This window comes from Rattus norvegicus, chromosome 17 (assembly GCF_021556685.1).
Source record: "Rattus norvegicus strain SHRSP/BbbUtx chromosome 17, alternate assembly SHRSP_T2T, whole genome shotgun sequence".
Lineage (NCBI taxonomy): Eukaryota > Metazoa > Chordata > Mammalia > Rodentia > Muridae > Rattus > Rattus norvegicus.
Window position 1 is genome coordinate 66,683,285 of NC_141550.1, and position 26,325 is coordinate 66,709,609.

The following is a 26,325-nucleotide window of genomic DNA, read 5'->3' on the forward strand; positions in this document are numbered from 1 at the left end:
ATCTTAAAAAGCTCTATATTAAAGCATGTTGAACCCTGCCTGTGGAAAATTTTACCGTAGTTAACAAATACAGCTGACCTACAATATTTAAGACTGATTGGTCTTCGTTGCTGTGGCGTTTTGCTCTAGATATTCAATGGGTGCAACTTCATGGGGCCAAGATCCAAATGGGTTCCTGAAGAATGTCTCTAATGGCAGATTTGAGTGACTTGGCGACCCTCTGCTAATCTCTGGTGGATACATCATGCCTAATTTGTGGTGTGGTTGATTTATTTCCTTCATACAAGTCTTCATTAATTACCAGACATCATTTCAGTGAAATACAAAAAAAGGATTGAACTTGTTGGCTGAAGATGTACACAGGAAATGTGTGTTTTTCCTAGTTGTCAAGGCTTTAAGAATTCAAGGGTTATTGGCTGAGGGATATGGTCCACAAGTTGCACAGGATGAGGGAAGAGACAGCATATGAAGATAACTAGCAGACTCACAATATGTAGAAGGCAGAGGAATGACAGGCTGATGATAGTACACACAGGGAACCATTGAACTCAAAACAGTGAGCATGGTGGGGTGTGGATTTAGCATAGTGGTAGAGTACTTGCCCAATAGCAAGTTCAGTCCTCAACTCTAAAAAAAAATTAGCTAGCATGAATAGCCAAGAAGTCACCAACCTCCATTCACCATCATGCCTACTGATGGCAGAGCAGAAGGTCTCAGAGATGCTTCCCCTAAATGTACTATGAAAGACACATTTGGGAGATTATATTAGTAGCTTGCCTCATTGTTCTGCCCAACCACCTAGCAGGAAGCAATTTAAAGGAAGAAAAGGAGCCAAATAAGTGGCTTAGTGGTGTGAAAGGGACTCTCCATGCAAGCCTGGTGAGCCTCAAGCTTGAGTTTGACTCTCAGAATGCAAGGAAAGGTAGACAGATAGAACTGAATCTGCAACTGTCCTTTGACCTCCCTCACAACCTATGTAATGCACACACACACACACACACACACACACACACACACACACATGTATCACACACACAGTAATAATAATGATAAATAAATAACAAATGGATGATAGATGATAAATGGATGGATAGACAAATAGATGATAAATGGATAAATGGATGGATGGATGGATGGATGGATGGATGGATGGATGGATGGATGGATGGATGAGAGTTGATTCCATCTCACAGTTCAGATGGATCTCCTCGTTATAATGGAGAAAACCTGGGGTCGGGTAGGGAGAATTGGTGTGGCTATGCACTAACAAAACCAAAAGTTCATCTGTTTTGGCCCATGTAGATAAGAACTATGTACAGGACACAGAATATGAAATTCATAATATAATCTTAGGTCAAGCAGCAGGCTGCAGAAATAGCTAATCTTTATTACTCTTTCTTCCTTTGTGGTTCTGTTCATGAAAATATAAATGTATGGAGCCTAAGAAATACTCAGTAAAGTGCTTAATCTACAAACATGAGGACATGAATTCAATTCCTAGAATACACACATATACATACATACATACATGCATGCATACACATACATACACACAACAATAACAACAATTACTACTGCTACCATTCCTGAGTTGAATCCCTAGAACACACTCATATACATACATACATACATACATACATACATACATACACACACACACACACACACACACACACACACACACACATTGTACTGGCTGGTTTTGTGTGTCAACTTGACACCAGCTGATCACAGAGAAAAGAGCCTCAGTTGAGGAAATACCTCCATGAGACCCAGCTGTAAGGTATTTTCTCAACTCGTGATCAAGGGGGTAGGACCCAGCCCATTTTGGGTGTTGCCGCCTCTGGGCTGGTAGTCTTGGGTTCTATAAGAGAGCAAGCTGAGCAAGCCAAGGGAAGCAAGCCAGTAAGAAACATCCCTCTATGACCTCTGCATCAGCTCCTGCTTCCTGACCTGCTTGAGTTCCAGTCCTGACTTCCTTTGGTGATGAACAGCAATGTGGAAGTGTAAGCTGAATAGACCCTTTCCTCCCCAACTTGCTTCTTGGTCATGATGTTTGTGCAGGGATAGGACCCCTGACTAAGACACACATACACCTATACACACACATACATACACACATACACGTACAACAACTACTACTACTACTACCACCACCACCACCACCACCACCATCACCACCACCATCACCACCATCACCACCATCACCACCACCACTACTACTATTACTACTACTACTACTACTACTTCAATGGCCCCTGCTCATAATTCTTGTGGTGGGGAAGCAGACACAAACAGATACTAGAGCTTGATGGCTTCACAGAACTAGATAGATGACTTCATGAGGAAAGACACCAAGGTTGCCTCTGGCTTCTAAATGCATACATATGCATACACTCTCCTACACACATATGTGCACACACAGAGAATATCAATACACTGACAAACGAAGGCAAAGGGATATTCCTTTCCCATGTTCAGTTTTACACTTCCTAATTATTCAAATTTTACATAATTAGGCATTTTATTTATATTTCAAGCAAATATGAGTAACTTCCCCAAATCTAATTCTATGTTCCACTGTCAGTAGCCTCCCTGGAGGCTTCGACATTCTTGGGACCTTCTAGAAGCTGCTGAAAAACGTTACAAACTGCCCTTGTTTCCTCTGCTGGTGTCCTACACTCTCTGAAAATTCTTCCACTCCCAGACTTATGTCATGCCCTAAAAGCCCTCTCTTTCCATACCTGTTGTTTCTCTTAATGACTTAATGTGGGGGGAGAGAGCAAACCCCTCTTTGCCTCTTATCAAAGCTTTATTCAGAATGGACTGCAGACAGATGTTCCCTCCTCTCTCATGCCTTTCCATCCCCTAATGAAATATAGACAGATGCGCTCTGATTTATTATGACATCCACTCACATGCGTGTATGAAACATGCATTTAGTAAAAATCTTATTTTGAATTTTGAATTGTGATCCCTTCCTGGGCCAGAGAAGCTACTGTGCCTTACTCTCAAGATGAGATCAGGGGCCATGACTTCATGGTGCCAGGGATAAGGGGAAGTAACCCTCATCTGTGGTGCACTCTGACACTAAGTCATGACAGGCTGGAAATATTAAATTCTGATACATCGTTACCTCTTGTTGTTATCAGGTTGTACATCCATTATATACAAAGAAGCATCTGTGCCTTGTTGCTGCTGCCCATTGGACTGAATTTCTTCAGACAAATATGGAATCTTGTCCAACCCAAAGCCCCACATTCAGAACAAACCTCAGCATAGTGTCAACACTCTAGTTGAAGGAAGAATTTAAGATTCCTAACGATACCTTACAGTATTTTTCACCCTGAAACTTGAGGTGCTCAAGAAAATCGTGTGTGTGTGTGTGTGTGTGTGTGTGTGTGTGTGTGTGTGTGTGTGTGTGTGTATGTGAGAGAGAGAGAGAGAGAGAGAGAGAGAGAGAGAGAGAGAGAGAGAGAGAGAGAATGTACACGCGCGCGCACACTTATGTGTTTTAGGAATCCAAATTAAAGAAAACATGTTATTGCTCTCAAGAGGAATAACATGAATAATAATAATCTCTCAGATTCACAGCCAGTCAGACATAGATATTCTCAACATCATTCAGGACCAAAAGATTCACTTGCACAAGACATTCTATTCTGTTGGCTTCCCATCTACAATCTTATTACTGTCTTCTGCTATTCACAAGGGGCACAAGTAAGTGTCTGCTTATCTCCAACTGAAAGGAGTCTAGAAGTCAGCTGCTGATCTCGAATTAACTGTCAGACACTGGTGTCAGGAGCACTAGCTCCAATTTCCCAAGAAATTCCTTGGCATCCAGGCCCAACCTGTGTCCCTCCCGGCTGTGCTACCAGCAATCACAGCCACATTCCAGGCAAGAGGAGAGCAGAGAGGAAAAGGCTCTCTCTTGCCAGACGTGGTAACACAGCCTCAAACTCAGCACTCCATGAGGACAGGAGGATCACTATGAGTCTGAGGACAGCTTAGTCTACATAGTGGCTTTCAGGCCAGCTGGAGCTGTGTGATTAAAAACCTGCCTCAAACATAACAGGGGTGTGTCTTCATTCCATTTTAATTCAGGAAGCCAAGGGCTCACTACAAGGCTCACATTCTGCTGGTACCTCACACACAGCCACTTAACTGCCATTGCTAGTCAGGAGAAATGAAGTGTGGGTGCATAGTTGAAATAGGCCTGAATTCCTAGGGGTGGGACAGGCTAAAGTGAATCCTTACCTCCCTGTCTCCATTAAAAGAACCTCTACGTTATTCAATAGTTCACGGAGATCTCATTAGAATGAAAGACAGAAGAAGAGTCCAACCAACAGAGATTGGTCTGTGCCTGTATTACTTAATCATCCTGAAACTGATCAAATCTAGAAAGACTAGAAAAGGAATAATGAAATTGGTTGTACTAGAAGATTCTACATCCTTCTGCGCTCTGCTTTTGTACTTGCTGTGAGAATCTTGGATAATTACTTAGCATCTCTGGACTTTTTGTCCCATCTATATATCTTATAAAGTACCCCGTAGCTCACAGAAGTATTGTGCGAATTAGCTCAAAGGACCAAAGATGTAACTTAGTGCCTGTGTTTCTCAGGTCTAGACACAAAAAGTGAATTCGGGTGATGTTCTGTGTCCCTGATTAAATTGCCAGCGTCACTGCTCTTTGTTGTGGATTTATTAGTGAGGTATAAATAAAGCTGTTTTTGTATGTTTTAATACTCAGTAGGACAACTGTACTGGCTAGCTTTCTGTCAGCTTAATGTAAGCTAGAGATATCAGAGCAGAGGGAGTCTCAATTAAGAAAATTCTCTCAGAAAATTGCATCGTAGCTATGCCTGTCAGGCATTTTCTTAATTAGTGACTGATAGGGGAGAGCCTAGTCCATTGTGAGTAAAACTATCCTTGATCTGGTGGTCCTGGTTGCAATAAGAAAAAAGCTGAGCAGACTATGGGGAGTAACCCAGTAAGTAGTACTCTTCTATGGCCTCTGTAACAGTTCCTGCCTCCATGTTTCTACCATGTTCCTGACCTGGCTTCCTTCAGTGATGGTCCATGATAGTATAAGCTAAATAAACCCTTTCCTCCCCAAATTGCTTTTAGTCATGGTGTTTCATCATAGCAATAGAAACCCTAACTAGAACCATAGCCTTACTCAGTATACTCTCTTGGGACAGGGAGCAGGGAGGGGAGAGGTGGCTCACAGCACCCTATACTACAGTTTCTTTGCTTTGTCACGAAAGCCATTAGTCTCTCCATGTTTAAAAAACCATGAGGATATAGAACAAAAAATTTCAACTTAGAAACCAATGAAAATGCATTTACTTTGGAGATTGAAGTATTTGGCTAGCAGGGTTTTCATCAAATACGATATTTTGTTCATTAACAATGAGAGATATTCTGGTAAATAAAATGATGAATAATAATGATGCTGACATATTTCAAAATAATAACGATCATCACCATTAACATCATCACCATCATCACCATCATCATCCTTACCTCCCATCGGCTTCCTCAAAACCTGAGTGTCACAAAAGATTCCACAAAGTCCCTCAAAGTTATGTGATCGCCATCTTCTCAGATGCCGCTACTCATAGAGAGAGTTAGACACTTTCTCTTCACAGAGGATAAAAGAAAATACAGTCTATCATCATCAAACGTTTTGTAACAACTCCCCAGGATGTGGAGAGCAGTGAAAAGCAACTGGGAAGCAGACAGGGTTCCCTTAAATGTCATGATGTGATATTGTTAAAGCCTTTCCTCTTCTAGGGAGAGAATCTGTCAGTGGAGAAAGGGAACCCAAAAGAGCAAAAGAGCTTACCATAGACTCACATTTTCACTGTTTCGTTCAATCTTTTTGGTCACCCTACTGAATTAAAATTTTGCAGTAAGTACTATTTGTTATTCTTTCTCAAACACCTCCTCTTATCTTACATGACCTGTTAGTTCCACCCCACAAAAAAAAATGTTCATTATGTTACTTTATCCAACTTTTTCTTTTAGAAGCAAAAAGAGTTCAGAAGAGTTCTGAGGATGACCAAAACATAGAGTGGTTTTACCTTTGGCATCCACACCAATTACTGCCGATACGTTTTATGCTTCTTGCTGGAAAGGTGGCTCGGCTGTTGAGTGTTCTCCCCCTTCGAGCATATTTGAACTCCAGCCTTGAACAGTTGGGTTTTACTCTATAAAAGGACTTATTTAGGAAACTCCAGGTCCTTTCTCGATAAATAAGATGTTCTACTTTTAAAGAGGCGCAAGACCAAAAAACGTTCTGCCCAGATGGGAAGATTTTTCAGCTTTTAAAACTTTACCTCAAAAAAAAAAAAGTGTGCTATAAAAAAAAAGATTTTAAAACACATACCATCTTTTGTATTATGAATGCAGACATGTTCTTATGTCTCTTTAAAAAGAAAGTACAATTCATCTTGTACTGGTACCGCCAGAACTTCCAAAAATCCCACTGCCAAGGAGCAGTTGCTGTTTTGCTAAGACAAGGATGTTACTGTGGCAATGCCTGCAGCAGGTTTGATCGAGACTCCATTTTAGGCTGCCTGGTATGGAAAAGCACGAGGGACTCCGAGGTGGAGACTGCAGAGCAGCGTTGTGTGAGAAGACAAACTGACACGTGGCTTATTACACACGCCATCCTGTACACTAGGGCAATGGAAAACGGAAACAGCCTGCGTCCTAGGACGGAAGTTCAGGTGTCTGAGGCTCAGGGCTGCTGCAGGGCATTTGTGCAAGGGCGGAAAGGGATGGTTCAAGTCAGATTGGGTGAGATACCGAGAAGAGAAGTTTCTAGAAAAGGCTAGTTGTCTATCACCTGACACCTTGGTGAGGGGTTTTTATGACTCTTACAGCTACTCCCAGATCTAAGTCCTACGTGTTTTAAAAGAGAAATTCAATGGATCTTGTGCGTTTTGGCTTTTGTTTGCATTCCCTTGTTTCTGCACTGTCTTTTCCATTGAAAAAAAACATTGGGGAGTGGGGCGTGCAGTGGTCTCTGTGGGCATCCCTTATTCTTCCCACAGAAGCTTGGTTGAAAGGCTTGCTAAGGGTAGACATTCAGACTCTGAAACCAGACTCCCTAGGCTTGAAAAAGCCCCTACCAGTAACTAATATTGTACCTCAATTTTCTAAAAGTTAGAAGTAATTCATGGGGTTATTACATGGGGGTAATACAAGGAAGAGTTAGATCAGTGGTTCTCAACCTTTCTAAGGTGCAATTTTTAATTTTTAATACAGTTCTTCATGTAGCAGTGACACACCCCCAACTACAAAATTATTTTCGTTGTTACTCCATAACTGCAATTTGCTATTGCTGTGAGTTATATTGTAATTATTTTTAGAGATAGAAGTTTGAAGAGGGGACACAACCCACAGAACCACTGGGTTAGATGGTTTGGTCATTGCAAAATCCTTGCAACAATACTTTTCACACAGTATGCATTATATAAATGTGTCTTAAATAAGTATTAAAGAGAATACAGATTAGGAAAAAGAATGTGTTTTTAAAAGAGCCATTCAGTGGAGCCTGCTACTTGATGCCTTCTTATTCTCTCAGCAAGGCTACTGAGAACTGGATGTACTACTCTGTATCTCTCTTAGCCTTTAGTAGATGGCTAAATTAGCTCCATACTGCTGAAGGAGGAGGAGGAGGAGGAGGAGGAGGAGGAGGAGGAAGATGAGGTTCCTGGAGGGGAAGATGTAGAAAATAGAGACTCCAAGTAGTAGACTATTGTGTAGCATGTCTACAAGCTAAAGGACTAATTCTATGAGCCAAAGTGTTTTGAGTGTCTGCTTCATCTGATACATGGTGCTATGCTATACAGGGTGTATTCTTGGAAAGGCTTGTTAAGCATAGAATTGTGAACAGTAGACATCTAGAAGAATCGCTCCCTGGAAATAAAAAGGCATCTACCAAAAGAACAAGCCAAAACAACACATCACCTATGACACAAGAAACTCTCAGAACAGAACAGTGCAGTAGATTAGCCCATCCCAATTTTAAAAAACCTTTAGTGAAGTGTCTCAAAGATTGAAGACATAAGAACTGCTTAATGATGGGATGGGATCAATGGTTGGTTAGTTCAATATATATTTTAAAAAAGCAAATATTAGTTCCTAAGCATTTATTTTAGAAAATGAGCTATTTGGTATGGGAGATTCATCACTAGTTGAATTGCAATAAAGCCTTTGGTAATATGAAACTGTGAATCTATCACATTTATATAAATAAACACCAAGCCCAAAACCTTGAAAAGGCATGAGATTTTGTTTACGGAAGTTAGGAGTGTAGGTAGTGTATAAGCAGAGAGAAAAACAAAGCTTTCCCCTAGATTTCGAGCATATTGCTTTCTTATCCACAAGACTGACTAGTGACTCATACTACTCAGACGCAAAGGAAGTGCAGAAAGTAAGTTAACACTCACAGGGACTCCGCCACAGTCTAGGTGCAATGTGACTTGTCAGTCCAAATTCAAATCATTAAACAAGTTGGAAGATTATATTTCTTAACACCTGTGTAGTATGCCCTTGGCTACTTACTTTTTTAAGCTCAGTTTGGCTTTTGACCTTCTACTCCAGTTTTAGAGGTATCCTTAAAGTATATCCCTATACTCAAAAGTCATGTCAGCTATTAGTCTCAAAATTTAAAACCGAAGTAGTAGGATTATGCGAACCATCTTTTCTTTAGTAATGCTTAATGAATGGCCATTTTGTTGGTTAGTTTCCACTGTTGGGACAAAACACCTGACCCAGTCAACCTCAGGGACTAGCAGGAATTTAGTCTGTTAGGAAGGTGTGATACCTGGGTACCTAGAGCTTGAGTAACAGAGCCTACACCTTGACTTTCTCAGATCTCCAACCATGAAACAGAGCTGGAGCTCCAATCACAGCAAACCTTTAATCCTCAAGCTCTGCCCCCCAGTGACCCACATCTTCCACTTAAACCCCAACCCTGAAAGCAGGGCCACCAGCTGGGGACCAAGTACACAACCTCATTCCCAAACCCTAGCTTTAATAGCCTGTCTCACTGTCCTGTGTGGATCCTGCCTGTGTATCTCTGGTTTTATAAGTTTGCTTCAGATCCCTCCTATCATCCATCTCGGCAGACAAGAAATTATACAAATGTAACGGTCCCTCCCACCTGGGCCGTGTTCATGGCCTTCCCCTGGCCAGCCACAATACAGGACTCTTGAAGGGCAGAGACTAGGACTGCTAGTCCTTGGCTGAAAGGGAAATGACTGTGTCCTTTGGTTCATGTAGGATGTTGTCGTGATAGCAGCCAGGAGATTTGGATTTAATTCAGAAATGACTTGGCCATTACCCACACAAGCCTGTAATTCCTCTTTAGAGCCGCGACTACAGGGGATGCCAGGTCTTACTCATTTTGGCCTTTTTTGTCCAACTATTTCTTCTGTGATTATAAACACTTACGATGACCATATAAAGCCCCATCCTTAAAAAGAAGCACACATATAGTTTCAGGAAGGTGACGTATCCTGTTGTGATTCCATTTCTGTTGCTATTCAGTGCCTTCAAGGATCTAATAATATTCTCCTGTCCCTTGTCATAAAGGTAGAGAGGTCATCTCCTCAAGCATCTGCAGTAATTCCTGAATAATTAACATTGATGCATGAGGTTTTATCTTTATTTAATTGGTTTTAATAAGCTTTATTTCAGAGCATTCTTAAGTCCACAGCAGCATTGAGAGGAAATATGGAGACTTCCCAAACACCTGGTAACTTCACAACACATAGCCTTCCCAGCTATCAGTCGTATACTGGGTACCCAAGAAACATCGGTGGGAACCCATTATAGTCACTCCAAGTTCCCAGAATCCATTAGGATTCAGCGCTACTGTTTCTTATAGTCTGGGATTGATCAGATATACAAAGATGTTTGTCCTCAAATGCAGAGATGGCTCTGTGGCACTTGCTACGGAAAACCCAAGTTTGGATTCCTAGAACCATGTAATGCTACACGCAGTAGCAAATCTACAACCCCAGCACCACTACAATGTGATAGGAGATGGAGACAGGAGAATCTTTGGAAGCTCTCAGGCCACTTACCCTAGGTAGACATCAACAAATGAGACCCTGTCTCAAATAAGGTGGAAGGCAAGATCAGTACCCAAGGTTGTCCCCTGTCCTACATAAACAGAAATGCATTCACAAAGTTATTTTATCTAAGTCAGGAGTCCATTATGAAATTTTAAGACTATTTTCACCACTGGAAAGAGCTCTGGTTTTGCCTTTTCCTTCCTCTGTCTTCAGTAATCCCTGGCAATCATGAATTTTGCTATCCTCTGTGTTTTTTTCTTCTCCAGGATGTCTTGTAGTTGATAACCATACCATGTCTAGCCTTTTCAGATTAGCTTCTTTCTTTCAGAAACGTACACTTGCAGTTTTACTATGTCTTTTCTTCCTTTTAAGAATCAGATGACCACAATTCTATAAACCCATTCAGACGCTAACATTGTGGAGTCATGATGACTGTAGCTTCCAGTAAGTGTTCACCTTCAACCTTCCATTGGCTCTTCTGAATCCTTTGCTTCTCTGTATACAATATGGAATTTGTGGTTTTCCTTATACAACAAGTAACTTGCAAGGATTTTTATTAGGATTGCATCGGTTCTATTTAGATGAAGACAGGAAGCATCTTCTGGGCATAGTGGGTGTTCCTGTCCCTGAATCTGCACTGTTTCCCTGTCTGTTCCATTTCTCCTTGGTATCTTTCATGGGGGATTTGCAGATCTTGTACATGTCTTATTAAATGGACACCTAAGTATTTCATTTGGGGGAAGATCTAATATAAATGTTGTTATATATGTTATATACTTTTTCTTTATTGACACAGGAAAACAATGACTTTTGTTCATTGAACTTATATCCTACAACCTTGCTATACTTATATATTAATTTCCAGGGAGTTGGGTTTTGTTTTGTTTTGTTTTGTTTTTTGTTTTGTTTTTTGTTTTGTTTTTCATGGCTAGTATTTTATTCTTGTATGACATCTGCATAGACGCTATTGCCATCTGCAAATAGTTATATTTCTTCCTTCCTAATCTGTATTCCTTTTATCTTTAATATTTTCTTTATTTTTACTTACTATGAATTGGTGTTTTGGTTGGATGTAAGTCTGTGCGAGGTATCAGATCTTGGATACAGAGAGTTGTGTACTGCCATGTGGGTGCTGGGAGTTGAACCTGGGTCCTCTAGAAGAGCCATTAGTGCTCGTAACTATTGAGCTATCTCTCCAGACCCCCTTTTATTTTTTAAATGTTTTATCTTAGTCAAAACTTCTAATTCAATATCAAAAAAAGAATGTGGTAAGAGGAGAGAAACTTCTTGTGTTCTTAATGTTAGTGGAGAAGCTTCTAGCTGCTTTCTATCATGTATGTTAGTTAACCTTTTGTATATGGTTCTTAGCAAATTAAAGAAGTTCCCTTATTTCTTCCTAGTTTCTGAGACAAAATGTGAAAGATATGAAATGACATTAGTTGATGTTCAGATGTGGCAGTCACTATGAATACCTAGTTTAAGTCATACTCAGTCATGGTATATACCTTTCTTATACATTGCTATATTTGGTAATGTCTACGAGATATTGGCCTATAGTTTTCTTTTTTCTTTTTTTTTTCTGTTTTTCTTTTTCCTTTTGTTGTTGTTGTTTGTTGGTTGGTTTGTTTTGTATGAGGAAAATGTTAGTTTCGTAAAACGAATTTGTGTTCTCTTCCTTTCCGTCCTCTGCAAGACATGGTAGAGTATTTGAATACCTTCTTCCGTAAATGTTTGATCACATCTCCTTGCAAGTACCTCTGACTCTGACTCTGGTACTTTCGGTTTTGAAAGCACCTTAATCCCACTTCCATTCCGTTCATAGATGCACACCTATTCGGCTCACTTGTTCTTTCTTCTGTGAAGTTCCTCAGACTGAGGCCTTTGCCAAGTGTACTCTGTTTGCTTAAATTATCAAATGTGTAGGCACATACAGATTCATAATATCACTTCACTCTTCATTTGACATATGTGGTATTTATGGCTATTTCTCCTTATCTATTCCTGATAGAAGTGAATCCCCTTTTCATTCATTAGTTAACTTCATTAGAGACATGACTTTATTGATCACTTAGAAAGAACCATATTTAGGTTTTGTCGATTTTTTTTCCCTGTCAGTTTCCTGATTTCCATCTTATTTATTTCTACTTGCTTTGATTTTTATCTTTCTATTTTCCTAAAGTGATATTTTACCTCTTCAAATGTTGCAATTTATATATAATATCCCTTTAGAATGGATTGCCCACTTCCCTCAAATTTTAATATAGTAATATTTGTTTTGTTTAGTTTGAAGATTTTTTAATCTGTTTCCCCTTTGAGACTTCTTCCCTAGTCATATGTTATTTAAAGGTATTTTGTTTAACTTTATATTAATTTTGTTAATAATAGGCTTATTTCTGTTACTGACTTCTAGTTAAACCATACAGTGACCTGATAGTAGTCATTGTATAATTATATAACCATATAATGTATGTATATGCATATTTTTCTTAAATATTTTAATTATGTGTCTATGTGGTGGCAATATGTGCACATAAGAACAGGTGCTTGTGGAGGCAGAAGAGGGACCTGAAGCTGGAGCTACCGGTAGTTATGAGCTTCCCAACATGGGACCTGGGAACCCAACTCCGGTCCTCTGCCAGAGAGGGATATGGTCTTGACCGATGAGCCATCTGTATGTAAGAGAGTGTGTGTGTGTGTGTGTGTGTGTGTGTGTGTGTGTGTGTGTGTGTCCTAACATTTGTTTTATGGCTCATACAGTGCTGTCTTGGAGACTATTCTATGTGAGCTGTAAAACTGTATATTCTACTGTTGTTGTATGACGGAGGATGGAGAATCTGTTACATCCACTTCCATTTCTACCTACAGTGTTTAAGTCTACCCTGTACTTGATTATTTTCCTTCCTGCTATGTCTGTTTATTATGATGGAAAATGTCATGGTCTTTAACTATAGCACTGGGTCCATCTGGAAGTTTCTGCCTTGTGCATTTTGATGATGTTTTTAGTTGTGTCACTCTCTTCTTGGAGAATGGACCCTTTACCACTGTGTGATATCTATTGCTTCCTAATGTCTTTCCTTTCACTGCTGCTAAAATGCTGTTTCTATCTGTTGCTCTGGTTGTTTGGTTTGTGTTTGTCTCTATTTTTTCTTTAAATCTTCCGTGACTGCATTGTCTCTCCTTTCTTAGACCCCCGTTACACCCTCCTTTCCTCTTTATCCTAAAGTTTAAAATGCATTGACAGCTTGTCTACATCCTCGTTCAAATACCACTCTGGCACTGTTACACATCACAGATGGTATGAGAACCTTACGAAACAAAAACATCCATGTATAACCGCTACTCATTTTACAATACATTATCTATAATCATCCATACATTGTTGCTGTTAACATGTTCCTTAAATTGCCATCTGTTGATCGAGAAATAAAATGAAAATTTTCCCTTTCATTTATTCCTTCCCTGAAATGCTTAACTTCTTTTCTTTGTGGTTTCAGCTTGTTATGTTTATGTATTTAAATTTTTAATGATGAAATTAACTAATTAGACCAAAGAATTGGTGATGGAAATCATTCAAGACTCTCTAAATCTTTCTCTTACCTTGATGTCTTGAAAGTGTAAATGAAATGATTTTTTATTTTAATGTGTGTATGAAGGTACATATGCCAGCCTGCATACATGCAGATGCCACGGGAAGATGTAAAATGTCTTATTTTATCACTCTCTGCCTTATTTTTGAGGCAAGGTATCTTGCTGACCCTGAGGTTCACTGTTTGAGCTATGCTGGCTGGCCAACGAGTCTCCTGAACCTATGTCATCATTTTTCAAAAATTAGATCACAGGCATGTGTGACTGTGCCTGGACTTTTTTTAATGAGTGAGTGCTATGGATTAGAACTAAGGTCCCCTTGTTTGCCCAGCAAGCATTCTTATATACTGAGTCTCCCCTCCCTAACTGTGTGATTTCTAATGTCCCTTCCAGCTCTGTTTTTCAGTGATTTCAAGTTTGTCTTTTCCTCCTGCTTACAGGATTTGCATACCAAATTGTTAATTAAAACCTATCTGTATTACAGCCCACAGTTGTCTGGCATTTCCATTGTCTCTTCAATCCTTTGCTATCTTTCCAATCTGCCATCTGTCAATTTGCTGACTTGGTGATATTTCCACCACCCAAGTTTGCCAGTTTTGCAACCTCTGGGTGAGACTTGAAGCTCCTGCTGCAGCATTCCAAGGTCTTGGCATAAATAAAGAATCAGAGAGGCAAAGGGAAGTCTTCCATCCTCCCAGTGTAATAGCTCCCCTGAAAAGCCAAGAGACTCAAGGCCAGCATCCTCTGGCCCATTATTAGAGGTAAACACTGTGACTTAACTCCATAGAATTGTATTTTTAAGGATTCTTTGTAATTGATAGATATAGGAGACATAAAACTTTGTTATAGGACCTTTGCAAAGCTGCAGGGTATTTGAGTGTTCTTTCTTCTTTCTTTTTCTTTCTTCTTTCTTTTTCTTTCTTCTTTCTTTTTCTTTCTTTCTTCTTCTTTCTTCCCTCACATAATATGTCCTGATAATGGCTTCGGCCCTCTCTACTCCTCTCATCTCGTCTGGATCCACCCTCTTTCTGTCTCTCTTGAGAAAACAAACAGACTTCTAAAGGATATTAATAATATGATAAGACAAAAATACATCAGAATAGAACAAAACAAGTAAAAGAAGGGAATAAAGAAAAAGCACAAGAAACAATGTAGATGAAGAGACCCACTTTTTCTCAGGCTCAGGAATCCCATAAAAACACCAAACTGGAAGATATATATATATGTATATATACACATATATATATCCAAAGTACTCGTAAGATAAACATAAACTAAAAATTGAAAACTAAGATAATTTGCCTTAAAAGTCATGACACGACATTAGGAGACAGAGTTTCCAAAGATGACATCAAGTCGGTTTAGCCAACTACTACTGGGTGTAGCCTACTCTATGAGTCCAGCAGAACATTATTAGGGGTCCTTTTATTGCTACATGTTTTGGGCTTTGGTTTGGGGAAAGGGGTTAAAACAGTAATATTTGACTTTAACCTAGGTCCCTGGGTTGTCTAGTCTCAGGTTCTTGGGGCCCGTGTGGTTAGATATGGGTTCCATCTCATGGACAGGGCCTTAAGTTAGACCAGATTTCAGTTGGTTACTCTCACACGCTTTCCCTTAGCTTGTCTTACAAGCAGGACGTCATTGTAGACCAAGGGTTTGTGGCTGGGTTGGTGTTTAAGTTTCACTTTTGGTAGTATCCAGAGTACCTTCCTATAGGGAAGACACTAGCACATAGAGCTGAAGGCTCTGTGTAGGCACCAGCTAGACCTCTCCATGTTCAATGAGTTGTGTGGGCGTTGCCTTCAGCAATGGGACCTTGCTGTCAGTTTGTGGAGAGCAAACCTTTTCCTTGGCAACAGCCTGGGTCATAAGGGGATTCCCATGGGAGCCCTTTGGCCAATAACTCAATTAGATGTATCTCAATCCTGGTACTAGAAGCTTCTTTTGCTGACAAGAGACGGCTGGACAGATGGCTCCATCTCCCCCATATTTGATTTCATTTAGATCCCTTCATATAGGGTTACTAGACTTCTTAAAGTTCATGTCTGAGGTTTGACAGCTGTATCACTTGAAGCACATCGTGGAGTTCAGTTGAGACGAGCGTTTGAGGATTTAGAACTAGAAAAGCCAATTGCAGCCCTGGCTCTCTATTGAGCTGTTGAGGGTGACAGAGATGGTTGGTTTCTGTTGTACCTCACTGGCATCTTTGCTCTTGGTGATCTCCCTGCACTTTTTTCCTTTAGTTTGGAACAGCTTTCCACCCTGCCTTTTGCTTACCACCCCCGCATTGTGTCCTCATTTCCGTTTTACTTTCTCCTCTTCCTGCCTTCTCCAATTCCCTCTTTTCGTGTCTATCTTTTGTTACTTCTGTCTGGTCTCCCATGGGCTCTGTGTAGTTTCTTGCTGCTTCAATTTAACTTCTAGTTCCCTCTGTGAATGCTTTGCATATTTCTCAGGTTCCCCCCCACCCTCCGCCTTGGATGACTCTACTAAGGCTTGATATATCTGAGATTGACAAGTGCTTGTTCTCTGATTTTTTTTAAAGGGGAGGGGGCTAACTGAAGTGAGTGTTCACAACAGCTGCCAGCACCAGTTCTGGCTTTTATTTTCATCCTTGTGAAATGGTTTGCTTTGGAGGTTTGGAAGTCTCCCCTAGGAAAGGAGCTCTTTGTGTATGTGGGCAAAAGGTTCTGCTGTGCTATATTCATGTATGCACATTGTATGTATGTGTATGTGCTTGTGGGTGTGGAGTGCATGTGTAGGTGTGTGTATCTGTATGTTCATATTTGTACATGTGGGTGTGCATTTGGAGTACACATGTAGGGGTGTGTGTGTGTGTGTGTGTGTGTGTGTGTGTGTGTGTGTGTGTGCTTGCATAGTCCTACTGGCTGGTCACTTTCACAGCACTGGCCAATCTAACATCTTAATCAGAGCATCCATGGTTCCCTGTCACAGCATGCTTTACCTGGAAGAATTAACCATCTCCTTTTGGGTCACTTGGCTGTACTTCCTCTGCAATAGCAAAAGCCTATAGTTCTCTTGACATGCATTTAATTTTAGGAAGACTGGATATTATTTTAGTCAAGAAAAATATGATTTTTTTTACTTTTAAGCCTAGTCATAAGAGCATTCCCCCTTGCACCTGTGTATAATTCCTTTTATTACTGTCTGCTCTGGAGCAAAGCTAGGGTGAGATAAATGCAAATCCTAATGATCACTGGCACAAACACTATTCGCCAATTACCGCTCTAATTATATTCATTTGTTATTTGGGGCAGAAGTCAGAGTCAACTTTCAGGAGTGTGTTCTCTCCTTCCACTGTGGGTCCTGGAATCACAGCCAGGTCTTTAGGCTTGCACAGCAAGAATCTTCCCACTGAGCCATCTCACTGACCCCCTCCTAGTACCATTCTGATACATGGCATATGTTTCCTCATTTAACCTTCAAAGCAATATGTTAAGATGAATCCTGTTCATACTCCTATCTTATAGATAAGGAAGCTAATTTACATAGGGACCACGCAGAAGCATTTGGATGCTCTGACTTATACATCTTCCTTGAAGATGAGTTAGTCTGAGCCCAGTCTGGTCATGGCATCTCAAATAGGGAGGATAGTACCTGGTGACCACCTTTTAGATGGAGCTGTGGTCAGGCGAACTTCACAGAAAGTCTCTGTCACGGGCTGTCCCAGGCAAGCAGAATCACCCTGTAGGTGGTGCTGTTAGAGTATCCCACATGGTGATAGTGGAGTAGTCCTAGTATGGCAGCATTAGGAAACAGAGAAGGACAAGAAGAAACGAATGACCAGAAGACTGGAAAAAATACTGGGGGAAGAATGCCAGGCAATGAAAAATCTTGTCACTAAACAAAGGAGGCTGGAAGTAGAGGGAGCCATTGGAGGGTGTTATGCAGATGAATTCAGTACTGGGGTTTATATTTCTTGAAGGCAACTCTAGCTTTCAGGTAGAAGTGGTCGGCAGGGATACATGGGAGTCTGGATGACTAATGAGTGGGAGTTAGTAATAGAGCATGGCAGGGTGATCAGGTCCACCCTCGGGTGTGACCATCACACTTGTAACAGTTTGAATCTAAAATGTCCCCCACAGGCTCATGTGTCAAATGCTTGGTCCTTAGCTAATGCTACTATTTTGGAAATTTTTGGAACCTTTGAGGTGGAAACCCTAACTAGCAGATGCAGGTTGGTGGAAGGCAACTGTGACATCCATCTCTGGTTCCTGTCAGACCTCTTTGCTGCCTAGCCAACCAAGATATGGGAAGCTACATCCAGAAGCTCTCACCACCCCAAACAAAGCTGTTTCCCCCATATTCTCCCTATCAGTGTGGACTAGAGTACATGAAATCAGGGGCCAACATACATCTGTCTTCTCTTAAGTCATTTTTGTCAGGCATTTTATCATAGCCACAAACAAACAAAACGTAACTATTATAAAGCAAAAATAACTTGTGGCAACTCAGAGAATTCATGAAGACAAAGGCTAGAAAGGAAGGAAATATGATGAGTCGATTTTGGATTTCTGAGTTTTATGACATGCCAGTCATAAAATCATGGCACCCACCCAGCTGAAGAACCCCATCTGGAATTCTGGGGACAATCTCATTTTCAGAGAGAATTTTTCCTCAAAGTGGCCGGTAGTGGTGTGAATTCAGGCAGTTTGGATAAAGCTATCCCCATATGGCACAAGGGCTCTACGTACTACAGATGGAGGCTTGGCAATCAGTACTAATCAGAAGCTGTGTAGAAGACTGAGAGAAGCTGGCAAAGGCTAAAGAAACCAGAAAAGAATCAACTCTCAGAAGCCAAGAAGAAAGAGTGTCCAGATTCTTGAGAAAGTCAAAATAAGGAGTAAATAGATACCACTCAGCATGGCCAGTCTCAAGGTCCTCAGGTAGTTCAAGGAGGTGGGGCATGAACAGGTAAGGCCTGTCCAGTAGGCCCCTGCTGAGAGGAAATAGGAATGACTGCCTCAGGGGAATCTTAGTGAACTTGATAATCAGTCCTGTGCACTCCATTCTCCATCTCTGGCTTTCATGAGTGGTCTGTGCTGAACTCATGTCTTCACACATCAGTCACGTTTTCTGTGTGTGCCCGTGCAAAGTTAATCCTATGTGTCTCAATGCATATCTGGGGACAGAATAAGGCAACATATGGATATAGAAAAATGCACTCATGATATAGAGTCATTTCCCTATAGTCCTTAAATCAAATAGCATTGTTTTTCTGACCCTTTATCTCATCTGCAACAAACAGGAAAACTAGAAAGCAAATGAACTGTAGCAATGAAACTTTTTTACATTCGGTGGGATTGTTTCTGAATGTGCGTGTATACGTGCATATATGCGTGTATGTATACATGTGATCATGTCTCTGTATATCTGCATGTGTGAGAGTATTTCTGCACATGCATGAGGAGGCCAGAGGAATCCCTCAGCTGCTTCCTTAGATGCCATCCATCTCTTTTGTTTTCAAGACAGCATCTCTCACTCAGCAGCTATGCTAAGCTGTCTGGCCCGAGAACCCCAGGAGTCACTTGAATTTCACTTTCCACTTCCCTGGGACACTGCCACATCCAGCTCTTTCTTTTCTAACTTGTGTTCTGTGGGATGACACACAAGTCCTCATGGTTGCAGAGCAAGCTCTTTGTTGACTAAGTCATCTGTAGTCCTACAGTTTGTGTTTTAGTTTCATATACATTTAGTTCCATTAAAACTTGACCATCAATTTTCATTCAGATCCCCTCTAAGGCCAGTGCTTTCAAAGTGTTATTGAGCAAATTCACATTTCAAATGATAACCCTGAATGAATACATGCCAGTTCAACAAAGAGAACTTCATTCTTTGTACAGTGCTTTCTGTGGTACTCTAATTCATTGAGAGAGTTTCTAATGTTCATCAGTTCTTGATGAACTTGATACTTACCAATAAAGGCAATGTTTAATAAACTCAAGAAAAATCAGTAGATTGAGATAATATCAGTTTACTTTTCCCTTATCTAAGAGTCTAACTTGAGTCTTCCTGGTCAGGTGACTCTTCTCAGAACAATGTGTCAAGCAGCAGTTCATCCTTGACCAAATTTCCTACTTCATCTAAAGCATATCCCAACTACAGTCTTAGAAGAAGAGAAAGATGCAAGACAGATTGGCTATGAGGGAGCACTGTGGACCATCTCAGAGCTATACCTATGTCCCACCAGGCAGATGACATTTAATGATAACAGAGGTTCAAAAATGTTTTCTCAGAAAGAAAAATTAAACTGAACATTAGCATGCCTTAGACCATGTATCAATGGTATAAAACAAGCCATAGACCATTACTAATAGTCCAGGAACACCAGCTTCCCAGTCACATGGGTTAAATGCATAATTAATTCCACTTTTCAGACTCCTCACTACTGATCTGAAGGTTATTTATGTCTGTATCCTGGAACTAATGATATGCTAAGTGACAGAGCCTTTGCCTGGTGTGGGTGAAGCCCTGGATTTACTCAAATCAAATTTGGAAACCTCAGCACAAACAATCACAAGGCCATTCACAGCCCTGAGAGTAGAGCTAATTGTCCTCACCTCCTGCACAGAATGAGTCTCCAAGTCTATTCACCCACTAGAGCACAAACTCAATACAGCAAAGATGAGGCTTTATTGACATCAGAGTTGATGTCGGCATAACATCCCATTGACTCAGTCATCGAATGGCGAACAAGCTCAAGTTTATGAGAACTATTCCAAAGAAAATGTTTAGTGAATTACACAGCAGGTAAAAGGTAGGAATTTTGGTTTAGATTGCCTTTTTATTAATAAAATATAACAAAATATATCGGAAACTGTCTGCAGGAATCTTCCCCTAAAGAAAAGAACAGCGCGTCCACAGCTTGTCAAGATCAATAGCAATTTCTCTAAAGAGGACGGTAGGGTGAATGCAGTAATATCATTAGCAGATCTGCTGAGCAGGGAAAGCAGAAGCAGGCATGGATCCAGGTGTCTCTGCATCTTTGGTTGCTGTAGAAATGCTACAGTGAGCAATTCAGGTTTGTTCATCAATTTCCCTTTCTGACCCATGAGGCACAATGAGCCATTTTCCCTGTTGTCCTGATACCAGCTTCACCTTGGGAGATCATAAACTAGGACAGTGTACAACCAGTTGCATCCAGAGTGGAAAGTCAAAGAGGGAGGAAGGAAGGAGAGAAATATGGAAGAAAGAACAAAGGGAAGGTGAAAGGAAAGGGAGAAGAAAGGAAAGCATGAATGGTTGCAAAGGGAATAGAAAGGAGAGAGAGAGGTGAATAGGAAAGAAACAAGGGAGAAAGGCAAGGGGAAAGTGGACAGGCAAGATGGCTCAGTGTTAAAATCACTTGCAACCAAACCTGCAGACTGAGTCCCTGAGCTTGACCCCCAGAATATGCATGGCTGAAAGAAAGAACCAACTCCTTACAAGCTCTCCTTTGACCTCCACATCATCGTCTGAGTGCATGTACATGCATACACTAAATTCAACTAATTAATCAGTTAATTAATTAATCAAGGGCAAGAGGGAGGGAAAGCAAAAGGATAAGATGCTATCGGGATGGGAGAGGTAGGCAGGATTTGTCAGATAAACACTAAGATGAAATGAAAACAGGAAATAGTTTCTGAGTTGTGTAAAGAGACAAAATGGGAAATCCATAGCATCTACACCTGCCAGCAGCTACAGGCAAATGTTCAACAATCTACATGTATATCTGTAAATGCAGTCATACATCTTACTCCAAACAGTAAGCTTTTTTTAGTTTAAAAAGACAAAGCAGAGTTTGTTGAAAAGCAGAAGCTCTTGTCCTTTCACCTTCCTTGGATTTCACTATCAGAATGAAAGCAAACTTTCTTTTGTTTCTGTGTTATTGAGTGTCTCTTGTGTGTCCATCACTGTACTGTGGCAGTCATGGTAGACAAGGTAAACCCTAGGTTAGTTTTCTTTCTATTGCTTATCCTGTAGCTAGATAAGTTTTAAAGAAAAGAGTTTTTCTCAACTCACAGTTTTAGAAACTAAAAGTCTAGACTTCATGGCCATGAAGAGATTCCCCTTCCTCCAGGGAACATTATCACATCATGATAGATAGCACAAAAGAGAGAAGGAGGGAGAGAAAGAGACAGAGGAAGGGAGAGAGGAAGGGAGAGAGCAGAAGAAGCAGCAGAAGCAGCAATAGCAGCAGAAGAAGAAAAGGAGGAGGAGAAGGAGGAGAAGAACAAGAAGAAGAACAAAAGAAAAAGAGCAAGAAGAACAAGAACAAGAAGAACAAGAAGAAGAACAAGAACAAGAAGAAAAAAGAACAAGAAGAACAAGAAAAGAAGGAGGAGGAGAAGGAGGAAAGAAAGAAAGAACAAGAGCAAGAAGAACAAGAACAAGAAAAACAAGGAGAACAAGAACAAAGAGCAAGAAGAACAAGAAAAGGACAAAGAACAAGAACAAGAAGAAGAGCAAGAAGAGGAACAAGAACAAGAAGAACGAGAAGAACAGGACCAACAAGAAGAAAAACAAAAACAAGAACAAAAATAAGAACAAAAACAGGAACAAGAAGAACAAGGAGAAGAACAAGAAGAAGAACAAGAAGAACAAAGAGCAAGAAGAACAAGAAAAGGACAAAGAACAAGAAGAACAAGAACAAGAAGAACAATAACAAGAAGAACAAAGAGCAAGAAGAACAAGAAAAGGACAAAGAAAAAGAAGAACAAGAACAAGAAGAACAGGACCAACAAGAAAAAGAAAAAACAAAAACAAGAACAAGAATAAGAACAAGAACAAGAGGAAGAAAAAGAGCAAGAACAACACAAACAACAAAAGCAGAAGAGCAGTAGTAGATGGATTCCAGTCAGGCTTGCTTTATATAATAATCCACTCTCTCAGGGGCTGTTGTATCCTTCAAGACCAACATGGACCTCCTCTGAGGGCAATACCACCAATGACTGAATGACCTAGCATTATACCCTGCCCAATAAGGGTTCCATAGTCTTCCATGTCATCAGAGTGACTCCAACCTTCCATCATGTGAGCCCTTAGAGAAACACACTCCAAGGAGATACAAACTACAGTAAGACTACTCAATTTGTCTCCAGAAATATATGATATTTGGAAAGCTTTCTTAAGTATCTACATCATACATGGGAATGGGTTACTAGTCATTCATTATCTTATGAATGTGAACTACTAAGGCTAAAATATTTATAGCATTCTTAGTAATAACAAAATTAAATATAATTGTTATGATTATAACTATTATAAAACTATATTAATTGATAATAATTTAAATTGTTACAAGTTATAATAATAGGTAGTTTGCCTCCTCATATGAAAAAAGTTAGTGCATTCTTTGTCACAGTCACTTTTTTTTTAGACAGGGTCTTACTATATATAATGAGATTGACTTAGAACTCACTGGCCTCAAGCTCATAGAAATCCACCTGCCTCTGCCTCTGCCTCTGCCTCTGCCTCTGCCTCTGCCTCTGCCTCTGCCTCTGCCTCTGCCTCTGCCTCTGCCTCTGCCTCTGCCTCTGCCTCTGCCTCTGCCTCTGCCTCTGCCTCTGCCTCTGCCTCTGCCTCTGCCTCTGCCTCTGCCTCTGCCTCTGCCTCTGCCTCTGCCTCCCATGTACAGAGATTAAAGGCAGACACTACCACACCTGGCCCTGAAATCAGGTGTTTTTAATTGAAAGTTATAAAAATATTAGTTTCTCTAATGTAAACTTATTGGAAGACCTTTAGACTGATTTGTTTGAAGGCATTCTAAAAGTTGATTGGCATGAAGTTTAGTAAAGAATAATTGACATTGTCATTGACATTCTGTCTTTGTAATTATTTTTTAAAGTAAGTGTGAAGTGACATTTTATTGATGATCCTTAAAAATATTTTTCCAAGATTTGCCAAGAAAACTTGAGTGTATAAGTCAACTCTGTGTCACTGTGACAAAATACCTTATATGAACAAATGAAAGAGGACTATGGTTTCCTGAGTTTCAGTCCCTGGGCACATGACCCTGTTGCTTGGGACATTTGGTATATCACAGCAGAAGCTGTCTTCTAAAATGCCGCCAAGATGCTAAGTTCAGATGGGACAAGACTGGGTCCCAATATTCCCTTCAAAGGCAAACTCTAGGTGACCTAACTTCTTCCACTAGACTCCTATAACCTCATGGTGGCAATTAAGCCTTTGATATGTAGGCTCTCAGAGAACAATCCAGACCCACACTATTGTGGTATGCTTTTTATTACTGTTACTTTAAGCTGGGTTTGCCAATTACATTGAGACTGACTGATGCAGCTGCTCTCTGTTCCTCTCCCCATAACCCCATGCTGTGATTCACCTCAGTGACTCTGGGGGTGTTTTTTGATTAATCTCTGTGTGTAGAGAATGTGAGTTGGGTTTTTTTTTCTAGCACATGTATGTGCTTCAGTAGATGCCAACAGTCAAAACCCTTGGTCCACTCTCCTCTTAGAGACAACTTCTCTGTTGTTGTAGGAAGGCCTGAACCCAGTATCCACCAGATCACCCCTTGGAACACTTTGCCCAACGCTATGTGTAAGTAAAATGAGGTCAACCAGTTGACTCTATGAACTTCTCACTTCCTCTCTCTCTCTTTCTCCTTCTCTGTCTTCCTCCCCACACTCCACTGGACTGAAAATGTCACAAAGAATAAAGCCAATCATCTCCATTGCTACAGAATACTGATTTAAAGCCAATGGCTGGGATTATTCAAAGGAATGCTTTGACTGTAGTATAGAAACCATTTCCTGTAGTAAGAAGCTGTTTCCTGGAACACAACAAGCAGGAAAGTGGCAGGGATTTGTGGAGTCTTCCTCTTTGTCCCTGTGGGACAGTGGGAAGGTGTATTTTCATGTCTAAAAGAGGCAACAGGCTGCCCACTCAGTTCTTTGCCTGTCTGCTTAACACACACCCCAGACTTGAGAAATCTAATTCCAAATTTCATACCCTCAAAACCTACCCTTCTCTCTAACTTTTTTTTCCTGTCTGTCTGTTGACACGTTTGGGTTTTTTCCCCATCTGATGTTTTAAATGGTGAAAAAATGCCTGGCAAGCAGCTTGAAGATGAAGGGTCTATTCTTGCTAATGGTTTGAGTCTGTCATGGTTACGAAGAGACGCCAGAGTTCATGATGCCGGGATCGTGTGGTATTGTCTCTCCAGCATTCGGGGCAACTGAAGTGATTCTGGTGAAACACATGCCACAGCAGTCTACTCAGACATTCCTGACTGAAATGTTATAACAGCTGCCCCCTTCACTTCTTGCATGAAGTTTACAGTCATTGCAGGAACCTGATGCCTCTGTGACTTCCTTCCTGCTTGTCAAAGATCACATAGAATCATCCCCTCCCTTCCTGCTTTATCCATGCTGGCTTATTCACTGTGTACCTACTGTGCAACTTTCCCCTGGGAGACAGGACACCCCCAGGTAGGGCACTGATGACAGACTAAAGAAAGGAACCTACCCAAGTCTAGCTTGATGAATCAATGAATTTACTGTGGTTGCTTCACCAAAAATCCCATCCCAGTGCGCACAACAACTTTCAAAATTGTATCTGTGGAGGTCCTTGAAGAACTTGAAAGGTATCTTGAACATGTAAAGAGTCTCTTTTCTGCAATCATGCATTGCTTATAAAACCTGAGAAAGGGGTCTTGTGAATCTTGGAAGTTTCTGAGCTTGATAAGTTTGATGAGCTTCCTGAGTCTTACAAATGTCCTTCCTCCCTCCATGGACGGAATATTTCATTTCAGAGGAAACAGCTACACAATAGTCCCATACACAATAGTTCCGTGGTGGTGGGGAAGGCTCTTTCTGTGGTTGCCTTCATAGGTACTCTTGAGTATTCTCGGTCTGTGCTCAGTACCAGCCAGTTGGTGGTGCCTAAATTGAAAGCCTTCTTCTACGCAGTCATCCTTTTCCCTCCTATTCCTATATTACTAGCACATAGAAGCATGCCCGACACACATAAAGGAATGAGTAGTACAAAGTGGGACTGTCCCTCTGCCCTCTGTCAAACTGTTCCATGCGGCACAGCTTTGGGGCAAATAATGGCTCTCTAAAATACCAAAGGGGAAGGAATACTTCGCCAACCTCACTTTACTCATTACATGAGGAAGGAGTTGCTCTAAGCTTAGAAGTTTTTGAACATAATATCAGCACTCTGCACAAAATTATATAGATAAATGGAAAGTCTGTCAACCACATGGAAATAGCAGATGGTCAGAGGAAGTATGTGTGTGTATATATGTTCCTGGGGATGGACCCCAGGGCCTTACACATGCTAAGGAGGTCCTCTGACCCTGAGCTAAATCCTCAGCCCCTGAAAGTTTTGTTAATTTATGTGTATGTACATATATGTGAGATTACCCAAGGAGGCCAAAAGGAGGTGTTAGTTTCCCCTGGAGCTAGAGTTATGGGTGGCTGTATGGGACCAGAACCCCGGTCTTCTAGAATAGCAAAAAGCACTCTTTATCATTGAACTATCTCTTCGAGTCCTGGTTTTAAAACGCACGTGTTGAGAAGTACATTCAGAGGCATTCCCATTGAAGGTTGTTGGAAGCCGTAACAGAGTGGAGCTAGTATAAAGAAAGACCAAACCTTAGAGAGCAGACATATTTCAAATAGAT

At 40.7% G+C, this 26,325-nt stretch overlaps 1 protein-coding gene across 6 annotated transcripts in view; it reads left to right on the plus strand.

Annotated features, from left to right (window-relative positions):
* Positions 1-26,325, plus strand: part of Chrm3 (cholinergic receptor, muscarinic 3) — a 462,709-nt gene that overhangs the window by 331,854 nt on the left and 104,530 nt on the right. For 2 of the 6 annotated variants that reach the window (XM_087589759.1, XM_087589761.1), the window contains one exon: positions 24,177-24,236. The gene's annotated coding sequence lies outside the window, so the exon portion shown is untranslated. 6 annotated transcript variants of the gene reach the window in all.